This window comes from Triturus cristatus, chromosome 7, assembly GCF_964204655.1.
Source record: "Triturus cristatus chromosome 7, aTriCri1.1, whole genome shotgun sequence".
In the NCBI taxonomy this organism is placed as follows: domain Eukaryota; kingdom Metazoa; phylum Chordata; class Amphibia; order Caudata; family Salamandridae; genus Triturus; species Triturus cristatus.
In genome coordinates this window covers 908965088-908992993 of record NC_140590.1, presented here as the reverse complement: position 1 = coordinate 908992993, position 27906 = coordinate 908965088, and the positions used below count along the sequence as shown (strand labels likewise).

Below are 27906 nucleotides of genomic sequence, written 5' to 3'. Positions count from 1 at the left end.
TGATACAGTATTTTAATATGGTAGCCCAATAATATAATTTAAAATTAGGCAGTGTCAAGGCCCCTCTATCTTTAGAGAGGGTAATATTTCGTAGGTCTCTTCGTGGTTTCTTATACCCCCATACGAATCTAGAAAACATATTATCCATATCTTTAAATAATTGTGGTGGAAATTCCAAACAAATTGATCTGAAAAAATATAAAAATCTAGGCAGAAAAAGCATTTTTATCAAGTTGCACCGGCCCCTGATAGATAGATGAAGATTGTTACACCTTATCATATCCTTTTTTGTACGTTGCATTAATGGAGCGATATTATCATTAACTAAATTCTCTATTTTGGCCCTTATACTCACGCCTTGATATATAGCTTTCTCGGTTACTCGTGTATCAGTCATTTCAATTTTACTGTTGAGGACGATCTGAGTTTTAGTTTGATTTAGTTTATAACCGGAAATCTGACCAAAGATATTAGCTTCTTCATCATTCGCCATGACTGAGTTCACTGGGTCGCTGGTAACCAACGCGATGTCATCCACGTATGTTAGTGTTTTTGTAGCCTGGCCTCTTATCCAGATAGGTGGGATCAAAGGATTGTTATCTAATCTTCGGATAAATTGGTCGATATATATAGCAAATAGAAGGGGCAAACACGGACACCCCTGCCTTGTACCTCTGGTGATAGATAATGGTTCTGATATTGACCCATTCACCATGGCAGACGGATCCTTGTACAAAATCTGTACGGCTGTAATAAAAGGATCCCCGATACCACATCTAGCCATGGCTATCCACAAATATTTCCATGAGACCCTATCGAAGGCCTTTACGGCATCTAAAAGTATAAGTGCCATAGGGTCTCCTGAAATTTCACACCAGTCAAACAATGAAATTACTCTCTGGATATGATCGGTGGTATCTCTACCCAGGATAAACCCATGTTGACGAGCTGATACGATTTTGTGTATATTCAGAGCTAATCGTGCGGCTAGTAACTTAGCGTAGATTTTGGAGTCACTAGTTATTAACGTAAATGTAAATGTAAATGTCAAGGTACTTATAGAGCGCACTGTCACCAGACGGCCACCTTGCGGTGTCGCCTTTGCGGTTTCCTGGCGCTGATACTCATACCGCTGTGGAACCCCTCCTGGCTTTCCCTGTGAAGTGTCCACTCCTGGGCACCCCCAGGGTGAAGCCAGGCATCCTTAGCGCTGTTGGGGCCGGTGTGGAGGCTAAGCAAGCTATTGCCCAGAGTTGCAGCGTGGGGCCCGTGATTAGAATAGGCACCGAGGCGAGAATAGACAGGTCTGAGGAAATTGAGCCCGAGCCCCGCCGAGGCAGGAATCGAACCCTGGTCCCTGGCCAGAACTCTGCTTCAGGGTCTGCCGCTCTAACCATTGAGCCACACTCCTCCACCTCCAACGTAATAGGGCGGTACGACCCAAGTTCTGTAGGATCTTTGTTTTTTTAGAAAAACTACAATTTTGGCCAATGACCATGACCCAGGGGGTCGTCCCCATAGAAATATATGTGTAACCAACTCTGATAATATATTTTTCACTTGGGGGAAGAATTTGACATAAAATTCAGTGGGAATCCCGTCCATACCCGCCGCTTTACCAGAAGCAAGGCTATTTAAAGTGAGAAAATTTCCTCCCATTGTGGGATGGCATCCATATTTTCTGCATCACTACTTTCTAAACTCATTGAGCTATCTTGATTGATATATTTTTTAATTGCGTCCAATTGTATGTCATTTTTACTGTATAGAGCCTGGTAATATTTGTGAAAGGCGGTTCTAATTGCATCAGGATCTGCCATTAACACTACTTCTGGATCACGAATCATCTTAATAAAATTAGCAGTGTTAAGTTCTTGGGCGCGTACTGCTAGTTGATGTCCAACCTGTTAATTCAATTTGTAGACCTTTTCCTTATTTGCTGTGGCTCTATCGATAGCTCTTACCGTTAGTATGTCTATAACACCGTTTTAGCGATTTAAATCTGTCTTAGCTCATTTTCAGTGTCTCTTCCCTCCTGGATGACTTTAATTAACCCTCCTTCTGCAATAGCTATGTTATTCTGAAGTATCTTCATTTCTTGCTTTGCTTTTTTATTAGCATTCAATGAGAATCTAAAGTGTTTCACCTCTGATTCCAGCTTTAAGGGTGTCCCAAACGATCTCAATTGGTTCACTACCTGTATTTGCTTCTAGGAATCTAGGGATCCACTGTCGCATAGACTGACAGTACGCCTCGTTTGTTAATAATGCTCTTTCAAACGTCCATGTTTTAGTGTTATGTCTTATTGGTCCAATTTCGATAGTTAAGAGAAGGGGATTATGGTCGGAGAGTACCCTTGGTAATTTTTCAATAGAACAGCTAGCAGCTAGAATACTAGAAACCAGAAAATAATCCAGCCTTGCAGGACGTGCATGTGGGTAGGAATAATACGTAAAACCTGAATCGTTCGGATATTCCGCCTGCCAGCTGTCTATGAGACCATGAGTTAGGCATAAGTTTTTAAGAGCTAGAAAGACTTTTGGCTTTCTGCCTTTGTACTCGAATCCAGACTCCTCTGACCAATCGCTAGGTAAATTTATATTAAAATCCCCACAGATTATTACAGGGAGTGACCAATGGACAAGTTCATTAGATATGTGATCCAGGACTTCGGGGTCATCGCTAATGTTGCTATATATTGTACAAATTGTCATTTTACCCCCATTGTACAGCTAGCACCCTGTAATAGTCCAGCGACCATATTTATCAGACATAGATCGAATAAATTGCACCATACCTGCCTTCCCCAGAATAGCGACACCCTTGGTCCCAACCCCTTGTGTTGTGGCTGTAATCAGTTTAAAACCCAATTTGTGAAGCAAATGAATTTGTGACCCCTCAATATGTGTTTCTTGAACACAAAGAATATTAGCCCCAGATAGTTGTAGCCCGATAGCCGCTCTTTGTCTTTTTCAGGTGGGTCCTAACGAAGCTCCAGAGGAAATGTTTCCAAAAGTACCCAAACTATCACAGAACTGCACTTCTAAGGACCCCACATCCTCAGGGAAGGAATTCAGAAACACTGTGTGAGTCAGGCAGAGGCAAACAGCAGGGTCCATTCCAAGGCAGTTGCCACTGGTTAGCTAGGCACTTCACAAAAATGGCATTGTGCAGCTTATGTCCCTGTTGCCACACAGAAGGGGGGCTAATGCATTAATGAAGTCCATGTTCCCACATTAATTACTGACACTAGCTAGTGAGTAGTGGTGGCTGTGGGCTCTTCTCTAACCAACGAGGTAAATGTTTTCAGGCACAACACTACCTACTTTTGCAGCGGTTCCTGTTTGCCCTACTGTATACAATCCCAAAGTGCACCTTATTCTCAAAATCCAAGACAGGGAAGCTTGCTTCACTTTTACCTAACTATAACATCACTTTAAACTTTGGTTTCTTTTCATTGACTTCCTAGAGTTTTTTTTTAACACAGGCTAAGGTCTTATTATCATATCTAACTATAATGTTAGTTTAACCTTTTGCATTTCAAAAGGTCACTGAACTCTGAGAAGACGTGCAATTTTTGTTTTATGTACAGTGAGAAGTATTTATTTCCTTAAAGTTTATGATCGAAATGTCAACCACCATATATAAAAAACCTAAGGGCCCAATTACGACATTGGCAGTGTGGTAGCGGGCCGCCATGCCAGTGCCAAACTTTCACACTGCCAAAGCGGTACTGATTCCATCCACCAGATTACAAGGTTCCTTGTGTCCGGTGGGAAGTGCTTTTGCAGTCCCATGGCAGTGCCCACTGAAATGGCACCACAATAGGAGCACCAAAGGCCGTTCCTGCATGGCATGGATTGTGCAGTCCATGCCATGAAGGAAAGATGTTGAATACATCCCGGGGGGAATACATTTTGCTCCCCTGCAGGCATCCCATTGTCCTGAGGAAACAGCCCCCTTTGTTTCCTCACTGCCCCAGTTTTCATGGCAGGCTCACCGCCATGAAAACTGTGGTGGTGAGGAAACTCATGATATGCTTGGTGGTGCTGCAGCATCACTGCCAGCATATTATGGCCACTCACCGCTTCTGGTGGTCCCCCTGCTATAAGCATATATACTGCGGGAGTACGTCCAGTCTGTTGGTCCAGAAACCACCACCATGGCTTCAGCGGTCTGATGGACCACTGAACTTGTGATAAGCCCCTTAGTCTTTTTGCTCCCTTGAATGTTAGAGAACATCGAGATGAATGTATACATAACACACATCAAAACTGTATTCCGGACAAACAGACATCAGTACTTGGCTTATATTTTGTTATACCTTTTTCAGGTCTTTAATCTATGCCACTGTTAGAAACACTTTTCAGTTTTAAAATTAGTTTTGTTTCAAAATGTGTGACAATTGGCGGACAGTTTTTACATTCCTGCACTAAAGTCAAGCAATGCTATAAAAAATCTGGTCCCTATCAACTTCTCATTTTAATGTATAATGAACGTGATTTTTCTGTTAGCTAATGCTCTGGTGAAAGGGATCTAAAAATTTAGTACTCTCTCCTGTAGATGCATATTGCTTACCAGTGCCGAATACACCTAAAAAATTCAGGCGATCATTCAATGAGGCTGGGGAATAATTTCCCTTCTAAAATAGGCCTTTAAGTAGTGGTAGGTTGGAGTATCTTCCGTTTGCTCATTATATTCAAGCTTTGAGGTAAATGTTAACATACATTTTATTCTTAAGACTAACAGCAGATGCACCAGTAATGTTCGCAAACCGCTTAATTGGAAGTCATTTATGCAAATGTCCAAAAAGGGCTACATTTGTGGTCACTTTACATTTTATACAAACATTACATTTGATAAAAAATGAAGATGCCCTCATCAGCCTGAAGTATGGGACTTAATTTACTAACAGGGGAGTCAGTTCTACCGCGGTCACTGTGGAGCCCAAGAAACTATACATATTTACATTAGGCTTCTTCTATGAACAACATAAGGCAGCCAGTCTTACCTCTTTGAAACTGAAGGTCTCTTTGTTACCCTAAAGTATGACTGTATGTAGCTCCAATCTGTAGTTTGTCACATGCATAGAGATTAAGGTCTATCAAAGAAAATGTACAGGGAAAATTTGTTAACAAAGAAAGATGTTTATCCATTCTGAGCTACATAGTGAGCCAGAGACTTTCATTTTACACTGTATAGTATACTAATCAAATATACCTGATGTTTTGCCAACCACCTCCACCATTCTGGTAATGCACCCCTTTGTTTGCCCACTCTGTGGGGTCCCAGAACTACCACACTCATGGCAACTGACTGATTCATCTTCCTCTTCCACACCCTAGGCCCCTTTTGCCAATCTCATATTCGGAACAAAAAGCTGACAGTGTGCCTGCAAAGGCACATTAACTCTGCCTTGCCATTCCCTCTCAGCAGTGGAGCTTTGTAGACCCATTGCTCATTAGGAAAGCAGAAGCGGCCTAAGCGAGTCACTTGCATTACACTCCATCGCTCAGCTCTACAGAGACTCAAGATAAGATGGGGCAGGTGGGCAATATGGTAGGCCATTAATTGCCATTTCATCTCCGCCTTTGTATCTCTGGAATCAGCATCCACCAGAGCATCGGTTACAGGCTCAGGGCACTGAAAACTAAAATATGCCTTTTCACTGCTCTGCCGTAGGAGCATTAAATAACTGGGTTTTAAATACTGTGTTTATGCTAAAGGTTTCTGCAGTGGGGGATAGAAAACATGTTAGAATAATGTTTTCTTGCTGTACAGATATCACAGCTAGACGATCATAGAGTAACAGGTTTCACATGTAAATAAAGCTATAGCAAATATTACAGTTATAAAAGATGTAAATGAAAAACATGATGGTTTTGAAAACAATGAAATACTAAACTTGATTTTCTTAGTCTAGTAATCATCAATATAACAACAATGTGTATGTTTAAAACAATAAACTACAAAACACATGCATTCTAATAATTGACACTACCACAGAAATAAAAACAACAGAACAATGGAAAACCTACATGTGTAGTATACAATGCTTAACCTTGGGCTGGAAACAGTACAACATTTTTTTGATGTCAGGTCTAGTAGAGGAAGCTTGAATCAATTAATTTTTAGTAGCGATTCATGACCACTAATTGATATCTGTAGTGTTTAATTTGTTTCCTTACTGAATAACTCCCATTAGGAAAACATGCCATTAAAGTGTAGGTAATGAGAGGCATTTACCTCAGATTTGTTTAGTCTACATACTAACTAAATATGTCCTTTGGGAACTCACATATTTCTCTACAATGTTATCACAAACAATTTGCAAATGTTCCCTCTTCTCTAATCTGGTTTCACTCTTGTATTGCCAGCATATTATCTCCAAACTGAATGCTAAATATGTAAAATTGCTTCAAATTATTCTTTGGGTTGTAGGGCTCTTTAGAATAGTACCCAGTATATGGGAGCATACATCCCACCTCCCTTTACAAACAAGTGAGGAGAGGTGAGTGTTGGGGTCTCCAGGCAGAAAGAAAATCCTGGCTGAGTACACCACTAAGTTCTGAAAGGTAGTCCGACATAATTTGGACACAACCAAATGCAAATGTGATCTCCACAATGACCTCACTGGAACTAAATGCCTTAATGATACATGCCGTCTGTAGACACAACGGTATCCCGGAGGAGCATAGTCCCATACGTGTCGCCTGATGGAAAAGAGTGTCACGGGTAGCAGATCCTTTGGACAGCTTCTTCAAGACTGATTTGTTTGCTTGGACACTTACCAAGCCGTTGAATAAACTTCTATTCCTGTGTCTTTGACCTGGAAGCTTTTAACTTTTGTGATTCATCTGTTCTATACAATTGTTTGACCAGACATAAGGGTCAATTATAACTCTCTTTTCCTCATCCTGAAGATGGTCTAATAGACATATATGCCACCAAGACCGAAACGTCGACAAGCTCATCTATTTTCCCCCAGAAATACATTACTCAAGGAATTGGTTTCTGTTTGTTTCAGATTCATTTTCCGTCACAATAACACTCTGGAATAGATGTTTACACTAATGACTGGTAGGTTCCATTTTTTGTATATGATTCATCATATCTCGGTCACTGTGTTTTGTCAATATATCTCTGTACCTCTTTCCTTTGTCTGTTCACATTAAATAAGTACATCATTTGAAAAACTCACATCCGTGTTTGAAATTGTTTACAGTTGATTTATCGTGATGTAAATGAGCGAATTGATGTTTAGATTATTCATATGTTAGCCACCAATAAGGGGCTTAACAACCAAGTTATCTGTTTAACTGGTTTAAAAAAGTTTCTCTAAATGAAATCCCTTGTAGGCGCAGTTACCTTATAATAATAGTTGCATTTCCCAAGCCTCCAAGGCTAGATTGGGTTTCCCACTTTCTTCTTACTTAATGATATATGTGCATGTATATTATATATATGTGCATGTATATTATATATATATATATATACACATTGAAAATTTGCCAGATTTGCACATGATTTGCGTTTTTTGCACAGTGTTAGTGAGGATTGTTTTCCCATGTATGGGAGTAATTTCTATCCATTGCAATTTGCACTTTTACGCAGTGCAGGCACTTTATTTGTATCTTAGCTTTATGATATATATAGCAAGATGCGAACAGCATTAGGCATTTATATTTTTTTGTTAATCGTAGTTTTAATCTGGACTAGAATGAGTCTACAAGACAATGCTTTTTAATGTATATTTTAATTTTGGACATATTTTGTATACATGTTGATGTGATTGGTCCGTGTATATTTCGATAAGATTTGGAACAACAGCTGGGCTTTAGTATTTTGTTTATGTCTATAGGAAAGTACGTAATTGGGTGCACGGCACCTTTAAATAATCACGTTCAGTTCAAACTAGTCATGTGATCAAGACCGCAGTGTCGGTCGAAACGCGTCTGAACCGAATCATGTTTGTGGAGAAATAAACTGAGCACTATTTTCTGCACCACAATATATGTGTCCGTGTCTTTGGTAGTGCCGGCTGGCACTACGGAAGGTGGAGTTGATGTGTACGAGGAATCGACGTCTTCTCGGCAACACGGACCCCTCACTTTAAGCAGGCCGACGGAATCGGAGTCGAGTTAAAGTTGTGCTCACCTATGAGCAATTTACAAGTTGGCCCCCTGCATCCAGCATTGAGATACTGACAGCGAGGCAAGACGGTGAAGAAATACAAGTCGGAGGACCTGGTTCTTCGCCGACGTGCACGGAGTAAGTTCAGTTTCGTGTCATGCAGCAGGTGTGAGGAGCTGGTTGACTGTCTATATACAATAACAGGCAGTTCTCGTAATAGACTTTAAAAGACACAAACATCGGTGAAATATGTCGAGTGATACTATTAGAGAACGTGAGATGGCAGCAGAGGAGCGGTTCTTAAATTTACCCGTAATGAAACAGGGTGGTAAAATTAACACTAAGGAAAATTCGGAAAATGTGGATGTCAAAAGTTTGTTGAAATCTTTGGAGAAGCACAGCCGCAGTGAGATGACAAAATGGTGGGAGATCACTTCATTAGAAAAATATCACGAAGTGGGTCGAATACCAAGGGGGCTAAGAATAATGTTGGCGCCAAGTTTTGATAGCCCAAACCCCATGCTTCTTAAAGAGTGGGCGGAGAGCAACTTAGAAGCATCTATGAGACTGGTATGCCTCTTAATTAAATACGCTAAAGTTGATAGAGCAGCAAACATGGAGGAAATAGACCGAATTCAAACAGAACTCAGTAAACCAGAGTACCTTGCGAGCAAAGATTTCATTGACAAGAACATTAATGAAATGAAGGAGCGCATTAAGAAACAGGAACTGGTCATTAAAACGAGGAAGGCATACAAGTTTGCCCGTGACAAAGGCGATTATGAACAAGGGCAGGTGTTTACTTTTGCCCGCAAATTTGACAAGTTACGTAAAAATCAAAAAGAACAGCAAAAAACTATGTCAGCAACTATGCCTCCTCGGAGCAACGAACCTGAGATCAATGAAGATAGAATCTCCAATATGTCTATAGATACGAGCGCTATGACTAGCGCAACCACCAGTGAGGTGGATTCTGATAACACAAGCTCAGGCAACGAAGCGGGGGATTTAGGGCTTTTAACTTTGGCAGAAGAATTGGATTATGTTCGCATGCAACGCAAACAAACGCTACGCCCACGACAACAACAATTACAACCCGCCAAAAGCGGAATGCCAGAAGGCGGCAAAGAAGGAAGTGCAAAAGGTCAAAATCAACAGCGACAACAATGGAGGCAACACAGAAAGTAAGTGACAATACCATTGTTAACATTACGGATGTTGAATTGAATGCGGCTGAAAAACAATTGCTATCATTGGGCCTTTCTTTCTGCCCAGAGAGTAACTTTAATTATGTGCACACAAGAGTTGATGTTTTTAAATTCATCAGGAAGATTAAACTGAAAAAGTACTTCACTATTAAAAACAAACTTAGTGATGAGGCCAACAAGGAGGATGAATTAGATATGAGTACAAGGAGCATACCAATGGCTGACAGGAAAACCAAGGGACTGGTGGTATCTGATATGCAAGCGATCAACATCTTAAATGCACTTGGTAGGAGTCAGGAAACTGAAGTTGCTACGCAAGAGGTGGCCGACATTGAAGGGATCAATATTTCTAAAGCTTGCAAAAGTCCCTTCAAACCAGTATCTACCTTTATGCCAACCATGCCACGTGATGCAATAGATGTATATCATGATCGCATCACGGATGAATTAAAAAAGCTACAGCATCAGACCCAAGTCAACAAGAGAAAACCTGCGCAGAAATTTAAAGAATATTTCAAATTGATGTCCAAATTAAGGGAGAATAACAATGTCATTATTAACAAATCGGACAAAGGTGGCAATGTGGTTCTGTGGGGCAAAAAGGAATATAAAGAGGAAGCCTATCGCCACTTAGAGAATACTGAGTGTTATCGTAGGATTCCTAGAACGTTGATTGCCAACACACACAAGCAATATAAAGATGAGCTACATGTATGGCACAAAGAGGGTCTGCTAACGAAAGAGGAATTGAAATTTCTGTATAAAGAATATCCTGTGCTACCAAGCATCTATTTTATCCCTAAAGTGCACAAGGTAGTTATGCCTATTCCAGGACGGCCCATAGTGTCAGCAATCAACGGCATGTTTGAAAATACCTCCAAATATATTGACTTTTTCCTTCAAGGTTTGGTAGTGGAGTTGCCAAGTTACATAAGAGATACCATGGACTTCCTGCACAAACTCAACAACACCACCCTACCTCCTGATGTTATTTTAATGACTATGGACATCACAGCATTGTATACTAGTATAGCACATAATGATGGTTTGAGGGCTATAGAGCATTTTTTGGGAGAAAGAAATATCGAATTTTACAAGCACAATGCCATGCTGTTGAATATGATCCGTATCTGTTTAAGTAACAACATGTTCCAATTCAATAATGAGACATTCCAACAGCTGAGAGGCGTGGCTATGGGGGCATGCTTCTCTCCCAGCTATGCATGTTTGCATGTTGGCTGGTGGGAGAAGCATGTCCTCATGACCCGTCATGTGGAACAGTGGTCCACTAATATTATATCATGGTGGCGATATATAGACGACATTTTCGTAATTTGGAAAGGAACTAAACAAGAGGCACTTGGTTTTGTCAATGATATTAATGACAATGATTTGAATCTGGAGTTTTCAGCTGAGGTGAGCACTTGTAGAGTTAACTTCCGAGATGTAGCGGCGAATTTGAAAGACGGGAATTTGGAGACTAGTCTATTTCGTAAGAGCACATCAGGGAATACAGTGTTGCATGCAGAGAGTTTCCACCCGCAACACACAATAAGTAGTATACCATATGGGGAATTTCTGCGCATCCATAGAGCATGTAGCACAACAGCAGCGCGCGATAAACATCAGCTGGTTGCCAAAAATAGGCTACTGGCGCGAGGATATGAGGAAAAAAGACTGACTAGCGCAATGATAAAAGCGAACCTCAGGAATAGAGATGAACAATTGGTATCTAAAAATATAACAAATCAGGAAACTTTAGGGTCCACTGATAATATCCCTGACAAAGACACCATGGAAAACGAAATGAGACTTATTACTACCTACAGTAGACAGGCTAAAAAGATTAAGAGTATTATCTGTAATGAGTGGCCCATTGTGTTAACAGATCCTACTCTTAAAGCAGTGCTTCCCAACAATCCTACTATCACATACAGGCGAGCATTTTCAATGAGGGACGAACTAGTATCCAGCAGTCTGGAAATATCTGTCAGTGGTACCCGGTTAACCCCCTTGAAAGGATTTTTTAAATGCTCCTCCTGTAGAGCATGCAAATTAGGAATAAATACTAGCCAATATACCACACCTTCCAGCGATAATCCTAGAAGCTTGAAAGGACACTATACATGTCGTACTGACTATGTGGTATATGTATTGCAATGCACATGCGAACTTAAGTATGTTGGGAGCACAAAACTGCAAGCATACAACAGAATTTTACAGCACATAAGAGCTATAGTTAATTCGGATCCAACTTACCCGGTAGCGAGGCATTTTAAAGCTTGCCATAATAACAATCTGAGCTGCTTGCGCTATTACATCATAGACTCTGTACCTAAACTAAAGAGAGGAGGTAACCGGGAAAAGCTCTGAGGCAACTGGAATGCAAGTACATACTAGAGTTGGATACACGTATACCAGGTGGTTTGAACAATGGGGAAGATCTACACCATTTTTTATGAACAGATATGTTATTTTGAATACAAAGAAACAATAGTATGAGATATAGCCAAACAATCTAGGTAGTTTTTATTTCCGTCGTATACAAGCTCAGATTTGCACGTATATTTTTGATGTCCTCTTTTCCATGGATTTTATGAATATGTGATCTTTATACATTGAAAAACTCTTTTCTATTACAGTATATATTTTCTAATAAGGATATGGGTGATTAAGTAACACAGCTGCCTCTAGGCTAACATTTATGTTAATTTGTTTTTTGGAGTATGACCTTGTATTTTTATGCTGCTTATATGTGATACCCAGTACGTTTTCCTTAGCATGACATAATGTGGCTCAGTATTTTTTTACATCTATCCAGATATTTTCATATGCAATTCCAGTCCCTTTTTCTACGATGTTTATAAATTTCAATTTGATGTTTTGCAATTTTTGCACATTATATTGCAGATTTGCACATTTTGCTGTATTTGCACAGACATTGAAAATTTGCCAGATTTGCACATGATTTGCGTTTTTTGCACATTGTTAGTGAGGATTGTTTTCCCATGTATGGGAGTAATTTCTATCCATTGCAATTTTCACTTTTACGCAGTGCAGGCACTTTATTTGTATCTTAGCTTTATGATATATATAGCAAGATGCGAACACCATTAGGCATTTATATTTTTTTGTTAATCGTAGTTTTAATCTGGACTAGAATGAGTCTACAAGACAATGCTTTTTAATGTATATTTTAATTCTGGACATATTTTGTATACATGTTGATGTGATTGGTCCGTGTATATTTCGATAAGATTTGTAACAACAGCTGGGCTTTAGTATTTTGTTTATGTCTATAGGAAAGTACGTAATTGGGTGCCTGGCACCTTTAAATATTCACGTTAAGTTCAAACTAGTCATGTGATCAAGACCGCAGTGTCGGTCGAAACGCGTCTGAACCGAATCATGTTTGTGGAGAAATAAACTGAGCACTATCTTCTGCACCAGCATATATGTGTCCGTGTCTTTGGTAGTGACGGCTGGCACTACGGAAGGTGGAGTTGATATATATCTATCTATATCTATATATATATATATATATATATATATATATATATATATTTATATATCTATGAGGGCAAGATAAACATTCCCCTACACAGAAAGGAGACAGCAGGAAACTTGACGCTTCATGCGTCAAGTGCCCATCCACGACACCTAATGCAAAGTATACCCTATGGTGAATTACTTAGGTTAAAAAGAATATGTAGCACCACAGAACAACAGGAGAAATGCACTAGTGAGGCTCTCCAGAAATTCAAACAAAGAGGATACAGTATATCTACTCTAAATCAGGCAGTAGCCAAGGTAGCTCAAAGATCCAGAGATTCTCTGCTAGAATTCAACGACAGTAAAATTGGGCAAACGCATTAAGCCAACACGCCTAGACTCATTCTTACATTTACCCAACAGGAACGACAGATCAGGTCCATAATAAAATGCAATTGGCCGATCATCTTGACAGACGCTGTCCTAGCCCCAGATCTCTCCAATAACCCTACCATCACATTCAGAAAAGGCATATCCATGAGAACTCAAATAGTGAAAAAAAGCCCCGAGATGACAGCTAAAAAGTCAACTTGGCTGCAACCAAGACAGGGGTTTTTCAAATGTTCCTCATGTCGAGCATGTAGATTTGGAGAAACCACTACCAAATACATGACTCCCTTCAGCCCCACTGAATATAAGATCAAGGGCAGTTACAACTGCAAAACCGAGTACGCCGTGTATGTTCTGACATGCACCTGCGGCCTCAAATATGTAGGCAGTACAAAATTGCAGGTGCATGTCAGAATCCTTCAACATTTGCGTGCAATTGTCATCAATGACACGGCGTACCCAGTCGCACTACACTTCAAAGCAGTGCATTGTAACGACCTTAAATGCCTGAAATACTTTGTAATTGCAGCCGTCCCAAATCCCCCCAGAGGGGGTAACCGGGAAAGATCCTTACGGCAATTGGAGTCAAAAATGATCGTTGAACTTGACAGCAAACATCCCAATGGGTTAAATAACACTGAAGATCTTCATAACTTTTTATAATGCATCCCACAGTTACAATATACACATCAGTAATTAACCCAATTATCCTCAGCTGACAATCCCCCTTCCCTGTTTTTAAATTCCTGAAACACTTACTTTTAGATGGACTAATAACCTGCACCATTTGCACATAATTTTGGCACTTTAAACACAGCGCTTTGCACTTTCTAGCACAACATACAAGTAGATATGGGTGCTTCTAATTGTTTACACAAATGCATAGTTTTGCACAAGAATTATGGTGGTCAGTCTATGTTCAAGTTTTTTGGATAAATGCACCAATATTTATGAATCTTTTTCGATGATCTTACTAGCAATTGCATCATTATTCTTATAATTCATAGTGAACCTCAATATACAAATAATCATTGCCATATTTATTGTAAATGGTACTATGAGGAAATAGACAGAACAGATGGTATAGGAATTATTCTCCCTGTTTTTCACACTATAACACAATGTCAACATTTGAGTCTATCTATGGAATAATGTGAAATGTATCATGCATTTATGCAGGTATTTATATTTGTGCTAAATTCTTTGTAATACAATAATTGATTGTTATATAAAAAACAATAATGTGGCCACCAAAAATGTATGATTCTCTATTCTGGGCAAAAAGCAATAAGTTTAAACAAAGAAAGAATACTAGCGCTATAAGTGTGCTTTCTATTTTTATCACATGACACGAGATCACCAGTTGCAAAATAGCATCACACAAATAAACATTGGTATAAAAACAGTAGGCGGAATGCGTTTCCGCATGTTAACAAGGATACGTTGTTATCCGAAACGCGTCAGAGCTGTGAACGAGAAATAAAGACCTGATCTCTGCCACGAAGTAACTGGTGTCCGTGACTCTCTGTTCTCTCTTTACCGGCTAGGAAGTGGGAAGAGTCGGGAAAGTGCTTCAGATATATATATATATATATCTATGGATATATTTGCAAAGCACCTCGTAAACAAGGGATGACGACGCCGTGTTCTGGCCAAAATACGTTTATTTAAGTCGACTGGTAGGGCGCGTTTCGCCTGTCCAGCAGGCTTGCTCACCAACAACTTAACCTCTTTGAAACAGCCATTTTTAACTAAAGTGCTTACGTCATGTCACATGACATGGCTACCAAGATAGTGTGTTAAACGAAAGACTGGTAGTTTTTTCGCAACATTGCAGTGTGAAGGAGATATCTTTACAATCCAATTTCATGATAAAATGCAACAATTCAAAATGCATGCTCTAATTGTGCACAATTATATATACAGGTTAAAAAACACATTATTTTGTTCCTTACTTCCTTTCACTGATGTCTGATTAAATATAAACATCAAAGTCACTCAAGCACACGATCCTTTCCTAATACGTGTAGATCGTGGAGTTGTGTGTTAGTATCTACCAACTGTTCAAAATAACGATACCATATTTTGCTATCGGCAAAACTCGGACCTGCGCGGCACATAAATGCATGCTGATCGCATTATTGTTACTGAAATATTTGTAAAGAATTGAACCTAAGTAGGTTGCCGCATCATGACCATATATCATTAACCTCCTTAGCTGTATGCACATATAAACTTATCACCGCCCAAGTGGGCAAATATCCACTGTTGCTAGTTCTACCCTCTTCCCTACCAGTCGACTTAAATAAAAGTATTTTGGCCAGAACACGGCGTCGTCATGCCTGGTTTACGAGGTGCTTTGCAAATTTTATCGGATCTTGCAGGGGTGGTCCATTTCCGACGACGCACCCTCTGATCTGGAGCTGCGGCGGCTGTAACCCGAGCCGGGAGGAGAAAAATAAATATATATATCTATATATTCACAAAAAAACCATAGGTTTCAGGGACGTTATAGTTAGTTGGACATTTGACTCATATAAAACCATAGAAATTCCCCCGTTATAGTTAGTAGAGCTAACTATAACTCGAGCGCCCGCAATGCACTGCTGATGACGTCACATATTACATCACTCATGACATGGTCAGTGACATCACTCATGACATCTCAAATGACATCAATGATGACATCACTGATGACATCATCCACGTGATAATCTGATGCACATACTGATGCCCTAATATAAACTTTGATACATCCACTCTAAAATACAGACTACTATTTTTGAAACCATACACACACAACAATGCCAGATACTACATACTACTGACTATTTCCTAGGTCACACACACACATCCAGTCACTTATACATGCAGTTACTCATCAATACAGTACTATAATATGCACTCATACACCTATACATACAGTCACACTCCGCCACTCATCCATAGAGTTACTCACACACCTAGTCAGTCATGCAAAGAATCAATCACATACTCATTTACTCATGTATACAGTTATACACACCAACTCCGTTATTTATACACACACCACATCACTTATTTATGCAGATGCTAACACATACTTACTGTCTTATACGATCACTGATACAAGCAGACACTCATTTATACACCCACTCTTCAAATAACTTACTCTCACGTATAGTCATTTATATACTCCAACACATATACTGCCTTAAAAAATATGTAGTTAGTCACATATATACCACTGAGACGTTCATTCACTCACCAACACACCCTAACTCACCCATACAGTCCTTCCCAGATGCACTTTTGAATCCATACAACCAGTGAATCACCCACTCAGACATCTATGCACAGAGTCACACACCCATCCACCACCCAAACGGACACTCAGGCACCCGTACAGATACTCAGACAACAAATCAATAACCCATATAGACACTCATGTAGCTACTCACCAACCCATGCAATTGCTTACACACCAACTGAGAGACTAATACAGACTTTCACACAATTTAGTCACTAACACACGTTCAATCACTCACCTATACAGTCAGTCACGCACCTAATAAATAATCCCTTCAGGCACTTGTAAATTCACTCATTCTTCAATACACCTTGGCATAGATATATATGAAAAATATTTAAACTTTACAGAAACACACATTCTCTGGATGATGCCATCAGTGATGTCATCAGTGATGTCATTTGAGATGTCATCAGTGATGTCACTGACCATGTCATGAGTGATGTAATATGTGACGTCATCAGCAGTGCATTGCAGGCGCGCGATTTATAGTTAGCTCTACTAACTTTAACGGGGGAATTTCTATGGTTTTACATGAGTCAAATGTCCAAATAACTATAACGTCTGTAAAACCTCTGGTTTTTTCAGTGAATTTCAAAGGTTTTTTAAATGTTAATTTAATATTTTAATATTTATAAAAGCTATATTTTTTCAATTTCATATATATATATATATATTACCTACTGGCGGTCGCCAGTAGGTAGTTATAGTTAGGACCTATTTTCCATAGGAAATCTGCAACATTCTATTTGGAATAACTTTGACACAGATTGACGAATCTTCGCAAAATTTTCGAAACTTTTGGCCAGCTCTGGTCCGCTCCTATCCTGAAAATTTCACGGTGATTCGTCAAGCGGGGGCCAAGAAAAAAGGGGGGTCCCAAAACGCGTTTTCCCCGTGCATTTTCCCATAGGACCTGTTGACGCAGCTACAGCCTGAACTGCTGAACGGAATTACACCAAATTTGGCAAAGAGGTAGTCCTCAGTTCAGACTCGTGCCTTTTGCTTAAATGGTGTAAATCCGTTCAGTAGTTCCTGAGAAAATTAGGGTAAAAAAGTTAGTGATATCTATGGCCTCGGAGGATCCGCGCACCCTCCCTGCACCCTCCCCGAACCCTCCCGAGCACGAGCTGAATGCTAATTGGCTGCCAACACTCTGAATCAGGAAGTGTTGGCAGCCATCTTTTGACTCGGTAGAACCGAGGCACAAGAAAATCGGAAAAAAAGGCGCAAAACGCGACAAGGGGGCAGGGTAGAAACACCCTGACCCCCTAGCCCTGCTCAGGGGGTCCCAAAACGACCCCCAAGGCCAAAAAAAACCATTTTTTTTTTTTTTTAAATCGCGGGATGCGCGTAGGTGCCCCGCATTTCGCTGATGAACAAAAAAACGAAGGGCAGGAGTTTTTATTTAGCCCCTGGGGGTGCCAAGTCCCGGGGGAAATATCTTTATCATAATGGGGGGCCCTGAGGGGTCCCCCAGCCCCGGGGACTGCCACCCCCGGGGCTTATCAGAATTATGGGGGGGCTGTCAGTCCCCCTCAGCCCCGGGGACCACCACCCCTCGGGGCTCTATATCAATGTATACGGGGTGGCTCATGGCCCCCCGCAGCCCCGGGGACCGCCACCCCCCGGGGCTTGTTTTTTTCCAATAAAAAAAACCTGTATGGGGGGCTTTAGCCCCCCGACACGTCCCGGGGACCGCCACCTCCCCGGGGACTAAATATTTAAGATAGGGGGTCTGTTACAGACCCCCACCCCCCGGTGCTTTAAATAAAGTGGGAAGGGGCCGCGTGGCCCCCCTCCTGGAGCCAATGATGGCCCTGGGGACCACCACCCCCCAGGGCCAGCTCCTGCAGTGCCCACCCCGGGACACTGCTGTTTGTAATGGCAGGGCGGGAGCCGCGTCATTGCAAACTGCTTTGCTTCATTGAAGCGAGAGCAGGGAAACCTGCTCTCGCTTCAATGAAGCAAAGCAGATTGCTTTTCCATATGGGGAGCAGCATGTTAGCTGCTCCCTATGTGGAAAAGCAATGCCGGCCCCCGCAGGAAGCGGGAGCTGGCTGGGACCGTGGGGGGATTGGGACTCCCCCACGGTCCCCAACGAGGTTGCCAGGCCCCGGGGGATGGGGTCCCTGGGGCCAGTAATGTGGCCCCCCTCCTAAAAATAAAATAAATAAATACATTTTAAAAACGGCCCAGGGGGTTGGGATCCCCGGGGCCAAAAGGGGACACAGGAGGGGGGCAAGGCAGCCCCCTCCGAAAAAAAAAGGCCATGCCCCGGGGGATGGGGTCCCCGGGGCAAATTATGGCCTCTGGAGGGGGGCAAGGAGGCCCCCTTCCTGATTTTTTTTTTTTATAAATAAAAAAATTGGGGGCAGGCCCTGGGGGATGGGGTCCCCAGGGCCAATAAATTAGAAAAAGAAGGGGGGCTACACAGCCCCCCTACTAAAAAAAAAAAAAGGGATGGGGCCAGAGGCCATGCCCCCTCCTTGCACCACTGGCACGTTTGCAGATGGGTATCTGATTCCCCTTGAATACTGGGGGTCCCTGGGGGCCAACTAGCCCACCAGGAACCTCCAGTATGCACCAGTGGGCTGTGTTGCAGAGAGGTGTAATGAGGCCACGCCCCTTTTTACACCTCTCTGCAATGCAGCTCCGTGGCGCTTACTGGAGGTACCTGGTGGGCTAGTTGGCCGCCAGGGGACCTCAGGATTCAAGGGGACTTAATATCCCAACTTAAAACGCACCACGAGGCGCGTTTGCACAGTGATGAAGGTAGGGGGCGGGGCCTGAGGTGATACTGTGCAACCATGCCCTGTGGCGCATTTTAAGTTGGGGAATTCATTCCTCTTTGATCCAGAGGTCCCCTAGGGGACAACTAGCCCACCAGGTACCTCCACTAAGCGCCACGGAGCTGCGTTGCAGAGTGTTGTAAAAAAAAAAGGGGCGTGGCCTCTGAACACCTCTCTGCAACGCAGCTCCCTGGCGCATACTGGAGGTACCTGGTGGTCTAGTTGGCTGCCAGGGACCCTCGGGATTGAAGAGGATTTAATTCCCCAACTTAAAACGTGCCACAGGGCCTCCGAGCTGCGTTGCAGAGTGTTGTAAGAAGGGGCGTGGCCTCTGAACACCTCTCTGCAATGCAGCTCCCTGGCGCATACTGGAGGTACCTGGTGGGCTAGTTGGCCCCCAGGGGACCTCAAGATTGAAGAGGAATTAATTCCCCAACTTAAAACGCGCCATAGGGCGTGTTTACACACATCACCTCAGGCCCCGCCCCCTTCCTTCACCATTGTACAAATATTCCTCTAAAATCAGCCGAAGTACGAATTCCGATTTACTCACCTGTTATCAGGAGAGAACCCAGTGCTGCATCTTTTAGCCCAGCACTAACCCTGAAAAGTAATTCTAAGCGTACTTACCAGTAACTTGTATTTCCTTCCATAGAAATCAATTGTGTGGTTTTCACCAGAAAATTTTCTGTGTCCATTTTTGAAACGTACAAATATTCCTCTAAAATCAGCCAAACTACGAATTCCGATTTACTCACGTGTTATCAGGAGAGAACCCAGAGCTGCATCTTTTAGCCCAGCACTGACCCTGAAAAGTAATTCTAAGCGTACTTATCAGTAACTTGTATTTCCTTTCATAGGAATCCATTCTGTGGTTTTCAGCAGAAAATTTTCTAAGTGTCTATTTTCACAAACTAAAAATATTCCTAAAAAATCCTCTGTATGTCTTAAACATATTATTTCAACTGTTTACAGGAGGTTGGCCAGTGCTGGATCCAGGATCCATCACGGAGTAAGAAAAAGTAACGATAACACTACACACCTGCTAAGTGAATTTTCTGCCATAGGATAACATTGGTGATTCTATCTGAAAAATGTTCTTAGTGTCAACTTTTAAAATACAATAATATTCCTTAAAAATAACTACCGTTCCAAAACGCTTTTACTCAACTGTGTACAGGAGATGTACAAGGACTGAATCTAGGATCCAGTCCTATGGTTAGAAGAGTAATCCATAAAGTAACTAATTGCATTTAACTAGAAATTCACATTGAGCTCAATGTTGCTTTGTGTTTGAAATTGTGTTGTCCATTGCAACAACTATAACTACTGTACTTAAAAGTCTGTTGCCTATTTGCCAAGTATTTAAACTAAAGTAATTCATTCTGAGAAAGTATATTTTGTATTGTAATGTATAATGTAATTAAGAAAATATATCTAAAAATAAATAGTTTGAAAAATTTAGTAAATCAGTATAAAAAAAATCAGTATAACAATTAATACATTAAAAATTGTCATTTACAAAACCTTTGAAATTCACTGAAAAAACCACAGGTTTCAGGCCTGATATAGTTAGGAATTAGCATTTAAAAAAACCTTTGAAATTCACTGAAAAAAACATAGGTTTCAGGCCTGATATAGTTAGGAATTAGCATTTAAAAAACCTTTGAAATTCACAGAAAAAAACATAGGTTTCAGGCCTGATATAGTTAGGAATTAGCATTTAAAAAACCTTAGAAATTCAATGAAAAAACAATAGGTTTCAGGGCTGTTATAGTTAGCTGGACATTTCACTCGAACAAAACCATTGAAATTCCTCCGATATAGTTAGTTGTACTAACTACATCTCGCGCGCCCGCAATCCACTGTTACAATTTACATCATTCATGACATGGTCCGTGACATCACTGATGACATCTCAAATGACATCACTGATGGCATCATCCATGTGACAATCAGATACACCTCATCATACACTAGTATAACCTTTCATCACTCACTGTAAAATAGTGCCAGATTTCGAACCATTGACAAACCAATACAAGTTTCTAAACACCCACTCAGTGATTCCTAGATCTATACACACATCTAATCACTTACCTATAGATTCACTCATACATGCTGTCAATGATCAATAGAACACTATCACTTATACGCCTATATCGACATTACACACCAGCACACATCCTAATCACTTATGAAGTCATCCTACTCACTTATGCAAGCAATGGATCATACTTACTTTTACTTAGCTATACACTTATAAAAACACCACTTCATCTATTCATATAGATAATAGCTCATACTTAGTGTGTTATAAAATCACTATTACAACTATACAGTTATCCATACAGTCACTCATACAATCACTGAGTCTTATGTATACGTATTTATATACAACAACTGACACATACACTGGCTTTTATTTTCCTAGTTTGTTGGACATGTACCATTGAGACATATATTGGCTCATCACCACACCCCTAAAGATACTCACTCACCCAAACAACTGTTATAACATGTAGTTTTAACTTCATATACCTACTGAATCAACTATTCACACATCTTTGGGCAGTCACACCCCCCACCGAAACCACACACACATTCACTCTCCCATACAAATACTCAGTTAACTAATCAATAAATAATATAGACTTTCACGCAGCTAGTAACCAACTGGTGTAGCAGTTTACACAACAACTTACAAAGTGATACAGATATTCACACAGTTTAGTCACTATCCAATATATTTAGTGAGACACTATAAATTAGTCAAGTAAACAGAAAATCACACTGCTACTAAATCCTCCATCCAGATATTTATATATCCACTCATTTTTCAATGCAAATGCTATATATATATAATACATATTTAAATAACGAACCAAACCACATTCACTGGATGATGCCATCAGTGATGTCATCAGTGATGTCATTTGAGATTGTCATGAGTGATGTAATATGTGACGTCATGCAGGTCATTGTGGGGGCGCAAGTTATAGTTAGTTGAACTAACTATAACGGGGGAATTTCTATGGTTTTGTACGAGTGAAATGTCCAGCTAACTATAACGCCCCGGAAACCTATGTTTTTTTCAGTTAATTTTTAAGGTTTTTTAAATGCTAATTTCTAACTATGCCTACAGAGATAGGACATGTGAACAAAGAAGAAAAAACGCAAAGAAAGAAAAAAAAGAAATGCAGAAAGAAGCAACAGAAGTCCTCAAAGACAAAGTAAAGTGCAGGAAGAAGGAAAACGTGTAGAAAGAACAAACAGAAGAGCAGAAAGAAGCCTTGTTTCAAAATCATCCTGTACCCTCAACTTTTTCAGACAGATACTGGTGGTAACTGAGTCTGACTAACCAGTCCTAGAGCCAGTGCTATGTTAAAAGACACTTAGAATACAGTAAAAACACCTACATACACTAGGGAACACTGTGCGTTGGGGTCCCCCTGTGAATAGCATGACCTCCTTTGTAAGCCCCTAGTATATAATAAGGCAGAGGGATTAAAACTACCTCTTAAAACGCACCACAGGGTGTGTTTGCACACATCACCTCAGGCCCCGTCCCCTCCCTTCACCACTGTGAAAACACGCTCTGTGGCCGTTTTAAGTTGGGAGATTAAGTCCCCTTGAATCCTGACGGTCCCTAGGGTCCAACTAGCCCACTAGGTACCTCCAGTAAGCGCCACAGAGCTGCGTTGCAGAGAGGTGTAAAAAGGGGCATGGCCTAGCCCACCTCTCTGTAACGCAGCGCAGTGGCGCTTACTGGAAGCACCTGGTGGGCTAGTAGGTCCCCAGGGACCTTCACGATTGAAGGGGAATTAATTCCCCATCTTAAAACGCGCCACAGGGCGTGTTTGCACATGTCACCTCAAGCCCCGTCCCCTCCCTTCCCCACTGTGTAAACACGCCCTGTGGGCGTTTTTAGTTGGGAGATTAAGTTCATTTGAATCCTGAGGATCCCTATGGGCCAACTAGCCCACTAGGTTCCTCCAGTAAGCGCCACAGAGCTGCGTTGCAGAGAGGTGTAAAAAGGGGTGTGGACTCAGAACACCTGTCTGGAACTCAGCTCCCTGGTGCATACTGGAGATACCTGTTGGGCTAGTTGGCCCTCAGGGACCCTCAGTATTGAAGGGGAATTAATTCCCCGACTTACAACTCATCAGGCCCTGCCCCCTCCCTTCACCACTGTGCAAACGCGCCCTGTGACACGTTTTAAGTTGGGGGATTAACTGCCCTTGAATCCTTAGGGTCCCTGGGGTGCAACTAGCCCACCAGCTACCTCCATTAAGTGCCACAGAGTTTACTGGAGGTTCCTGGTGGGCTAGTTGGCCCCCAGGGACCCCCAGTATTCAAGGGGAATTCGTTCCACATCTGAAAACGCGCCAGGGGGCTCGTTTACAGAGTGCTGTAAGGAGGGGGCGTGGCCCCGGCGCGATGCCGGTCTTTTATTTATTTATTTTGTTTAAGAAGGGGGCTGTGTGGCCCCCCCTTCTTTTTCTGATTTATTGGCCCTGGGGACCCCATCCCCCAGGGCCTGCCCCTAATAAAAATAAATTATAATACATTTGGAAGGGGGCCGCGCGGCCCCCCTCTCGAAGGCCTTAATCGGCCCCAGGGACCCGATCCACCGGGGCATGGCCTTTTTTTAAAATTCTTTAGGAGGGGGGCTGCGTTACCCCCCTCCTCAGGCCACTTATGGCCCCTGGGACCCCATCCCCCGGGGTCGGCCTTTGTTTTGTTTTGTTTTTTAAATAACATTTTGGGGAGGGGGGCTGTGTGGCCCCCCTGCCGGGCCACTTGTAGCCCCGGGGACCCCTGGGGCTGGCCCTCTCCATTGGGGACCGTGGGGGGGTCCCCAATCACCCCACGGTCCCGCCGGCTCCCCGTGTCCCTCGGGAGCCGGCACTGCTTTTCCACACGGGGAGCTGCTAAGATACAGCTCCCTGTGTGGAAAAGCAATTTGGTTTGCATTTTGAAAGAGAGAGCAGATTTCCCTGCTCTCTCTTTCAAATTCCAAACCAAGTTTGCTATGGCACCCCGGGACACTGCAAGAGCCGGCCATGGGGGGTGGCGGCCCCCAGGGCCATGACTAGGCTCCAGGAGGAGCCCCGGGGGGTGGTGGTCCCCGGGGCGTGTGGGTGGTCTTGAGCCCCCCACAGAGGTTATTTTCTTTTTAAAAGTGTGCCCCCCGCTATAACAATTAAGTTGAGCTCCCCACACAGGTTATTTTCTTATTTAAAGTGTGCCCTCTGCTATAACAATTAAGTAGAGCCCCGGGGGTGGCGGTCCCCGGGGCTTGAAGGGGCCTTAGAGGCCCCCCAACATTAAACTAAGAGGCCCCGGGTGTGGCAGTCTCTGGGGCTGAGGGGGCAGTGTGCCCCCCGCAATCACCATTAAGTAGAGCCCCGGGGGTGGCGGTCCCCAGGGCTGGGGGACCCCTCTGGGCCCCCCATTACTTAAAAATATTGCCCCCGGGACTTGGCCCCCCGGGGGCTAAATAGTATCTTAGCGCGGGAGCCCGCGCTTCATTTTTTTCCGCCCGCGGCTGGATCCGCGGATCCTCCTAAGATTTTCCAGTTTAAAAAAAAAAAGGATTCTTTCTGAACCAAGAACTACCTCTTTGCCAAATTTGGTGTCATTCCGTTCAGCAGTTCGGGCTGTAGCTGTGGCTAAAGTTTCCTATGGAAAATTGCATGGGGAAAACACGTTTTGGGACCCCCTTTTTTCTCAGCCCCCGCTTGCAGAATCACCCTGAAACATTCAAGATAGGAGCGGACCAGAGCGCCCCACGAGTTTTTAAAATTTCACGAAGATTCATCAACCGGCGCCAAAGTTATTAGAAATAGAATGTTGTGAATTTCCTATGGAAAATAGGTCCTAACTATAACTATCTACTGGCGACTGCCAGTTGATAATATGTTACATATATATATATATATATATATATATAGATATATAGATATATATATATATATATATATATATACACAAGCGCCAGAATGCCATGTGGCATACGCCCTCAGAGACGGGTCTTGCAGTACTTATCAAGGTGTTTCACATTAGTGACTGTCATTTCCTGTTCTTTGCCCGTGAACAAGGACACCCAGTTGTTTGAAACGCGTTGGGCTTCGTACTATTGCAGATGGTGCTTTTTAACCTGCTGTGCTGTAAAACTTCGAATAAAGGCACCAAACTCTCTGCAGTGGCATTTTCATGTGGGGCGACCTCAGTGATTTTTGTTTAGCGGCTTTGCTCGGCCGCGAAGATGCCTGCTGCATACTTTGCAGATCCTGCGTCAGGTAGCACCGAGCGCACAGGAGCAGAGGGGCCGTTTTGAGGACTAGTGTACAACAGCTCTGCAGAGTTTTAAATTCCAGTCTCCCCCACTATGGAAATACTCAGGATTACAGTGTAGGCTGTGGCGGCACCCACTTGGGCTGAAAGGTGAGAAACTACAAGCGCCAGAATGCCATGCGGCATACGCCCTCAGAGGCGACTCTTGCAGTACTTATCAAGGTGTTTTTCATTAGTGACTGCCATTTCCTGTTCTTTGCCCGTGATCAAGGACACCCAGTTGTTTGAAACGCGCTGGGCTTCGTACTATTGCAGATGGTGCTTTTTAACCTGCCGTGCTGTAAAACTTCAAATGAAGGCACCAAACTCTCTGCAGTGGCATCTTCATGCGGGGCGACCTCAGTGATATATATATATATATATATTCACTTAAAAAACCATAGGTTTCACACACGCTATAGTTAGGAATTAGCATTTAAAAAACCTTGCAAATTCACTGAAAAAACCATAGGTTTCACACATGTTATAGTTAGCTGGACATTTCACTCGTAAAAAACCATTGAAATTCCCCCGTTATAGTTAGTTCAGCTAACTATAACTCACGCGACCGCAATCCACTGCTGATGACGTCACATATTACATCACTGTTTTCACTAAGATACTGTTAATAAGTCAGTTATACAATTCATTTTACAAAAAAAAACATCCATTTAGACACTTATTTACCCATTTATTCTTCCATTAACCTTTAGATATACATATATAAAAAATATTTATTTTTCAGAAAGACACATATTCACTGGATGATGTCATGAGTGATGTCACTGACCATGTCATGAGTGATGTAATATGTGACGTCATCAGCAGTGGATTGCGGTCGCGCGAGTTATAGTTAGCTGAACTAACTATAACGGGGGAATTTCAATGGTTTTTTACGAGTGAAATGAAATGTCCAGCTAACTATAACGTGTGTGAAACCTATGGTTTTTTTAAGTGAATTTGCAAGGTTTTTTAACCACCAATCAGAATTACGCTCGCGCACATTTGGTGCGCGCACGGTGCGCGCATATAGATATTTATGTACTTTTAACTGCAATTTTCTCAGGAACTACTAAATACATTGACACCATATATGCAAAAGGCACAAGCCTGACCTGAGGACTACCTCTTTGCCAAATTTCAAGTAATTCTGTTCAGCCGTTCAGGCTGTACCTTCGACTAAAGGTCCTACGGGAAAATGCATGGGGAAAACGCGTTTTGAGACCCCCCTTTTTTTCTCAGCCCCCACTTGACGAATCACCCCAAGACTTTCAGGATAGGAGCTGAGCGGAGCGCCCCATTAGTTTTGAAAATTTCACGAAGATAAGTCAACCGGCGCCAAAGTTATTCAAAATAGAATTTTCAGATTTCCTATGGGAACTCGGTCCTAACTATAACTATCTACTGGTGACCGCCAGTAGATTATATATATATATATATATATATAGTACATTGCAGTATTCTGTGTGGTCATTTACGGGGACATATTTTTTTTGCTTGTATTAGGACTGTGTTATGACACTGTCATTCAGTGTTGCGGCATGCCTGTCTTTCCATAAACATGTGCTTTAAAATATATTACATACAGCTCACCTATTTAAATTTCGCCTAAGGCCATGATAATTCTACTCAGGAAATGCACGAACAGTCAAAGTTTAATGTCATGTGTGGGATTCAGTGTCTATTTACACCACCCACATAAATGACTAAACATATGGCTCCTGAGAACACTATTGAATACTGGCTACGCTGAAGTTTTAAAATCACTACAGTAACACATGGCAATGAAAGTGCATTGCCATGGAAAAAAAAAACCTATTTGTATACATTGGTTAGGTCGGTGCCCTGTAAGACCACATGACTGGAGGCTGAAAGCATAAAACCGGTCATGCTGTCACTGTTAGGCAATAGACTAGCTCTATTTCCTATAATGGCATTCCTTAGAGCCAAACAAAAGTACAAACAACGTATGCCTGGTACATAAATGGAAAAGGGAAGTGCAGTTGTTCATTAGAGAATGCTTTTTATAGGACAAGAACCCTCATTCACCCGAAGGTAACATGCTTCATCATTGAGTTCCCTCCTCACACCTGCACTGCCTGGTATGGGCTATGATTCTCCAATGGAGAGGACCTGACATGTTTTTGGTTAGATGAGCGATTTGCTCGAGTGAGGGGCACAGTGCTATCACATGTAAATTAAAAGTGTGGTGTGAGTAAAATTATCTCCTGTTATCAGTTTTATTCTGGTGCCCCCAGTGGAT

The 27906-nt window shown here is 42.0% G+C and overlaps 1 protein-coding gene across 5 annotated transcripts in view; it reads right to left on the bottom strand.

Moving 5' to 3' along the window:
- Positions 1–27906, bottom strand: part of TENM2 (teneurin transmembrane protein 2) — a 2740530-nt gene that overhangs the window by 2055497 nt on the left and 657127 nt on the right. The window contains exon 3 of one of the 5 annotated variants that reach the window (XM_085617841.1): positions 5012–5101. The exons of the other annotated variants lie outside the window; for them this stretch is intronic. The gene's annotated coding sequence lies outside the window, so the exon portion shown is untranslated. The remainder of the gene's footprint in view (positions 1–5011; positions 5102–27906) is intronic. 5 annotated transcript variants of the gene reach the window in all.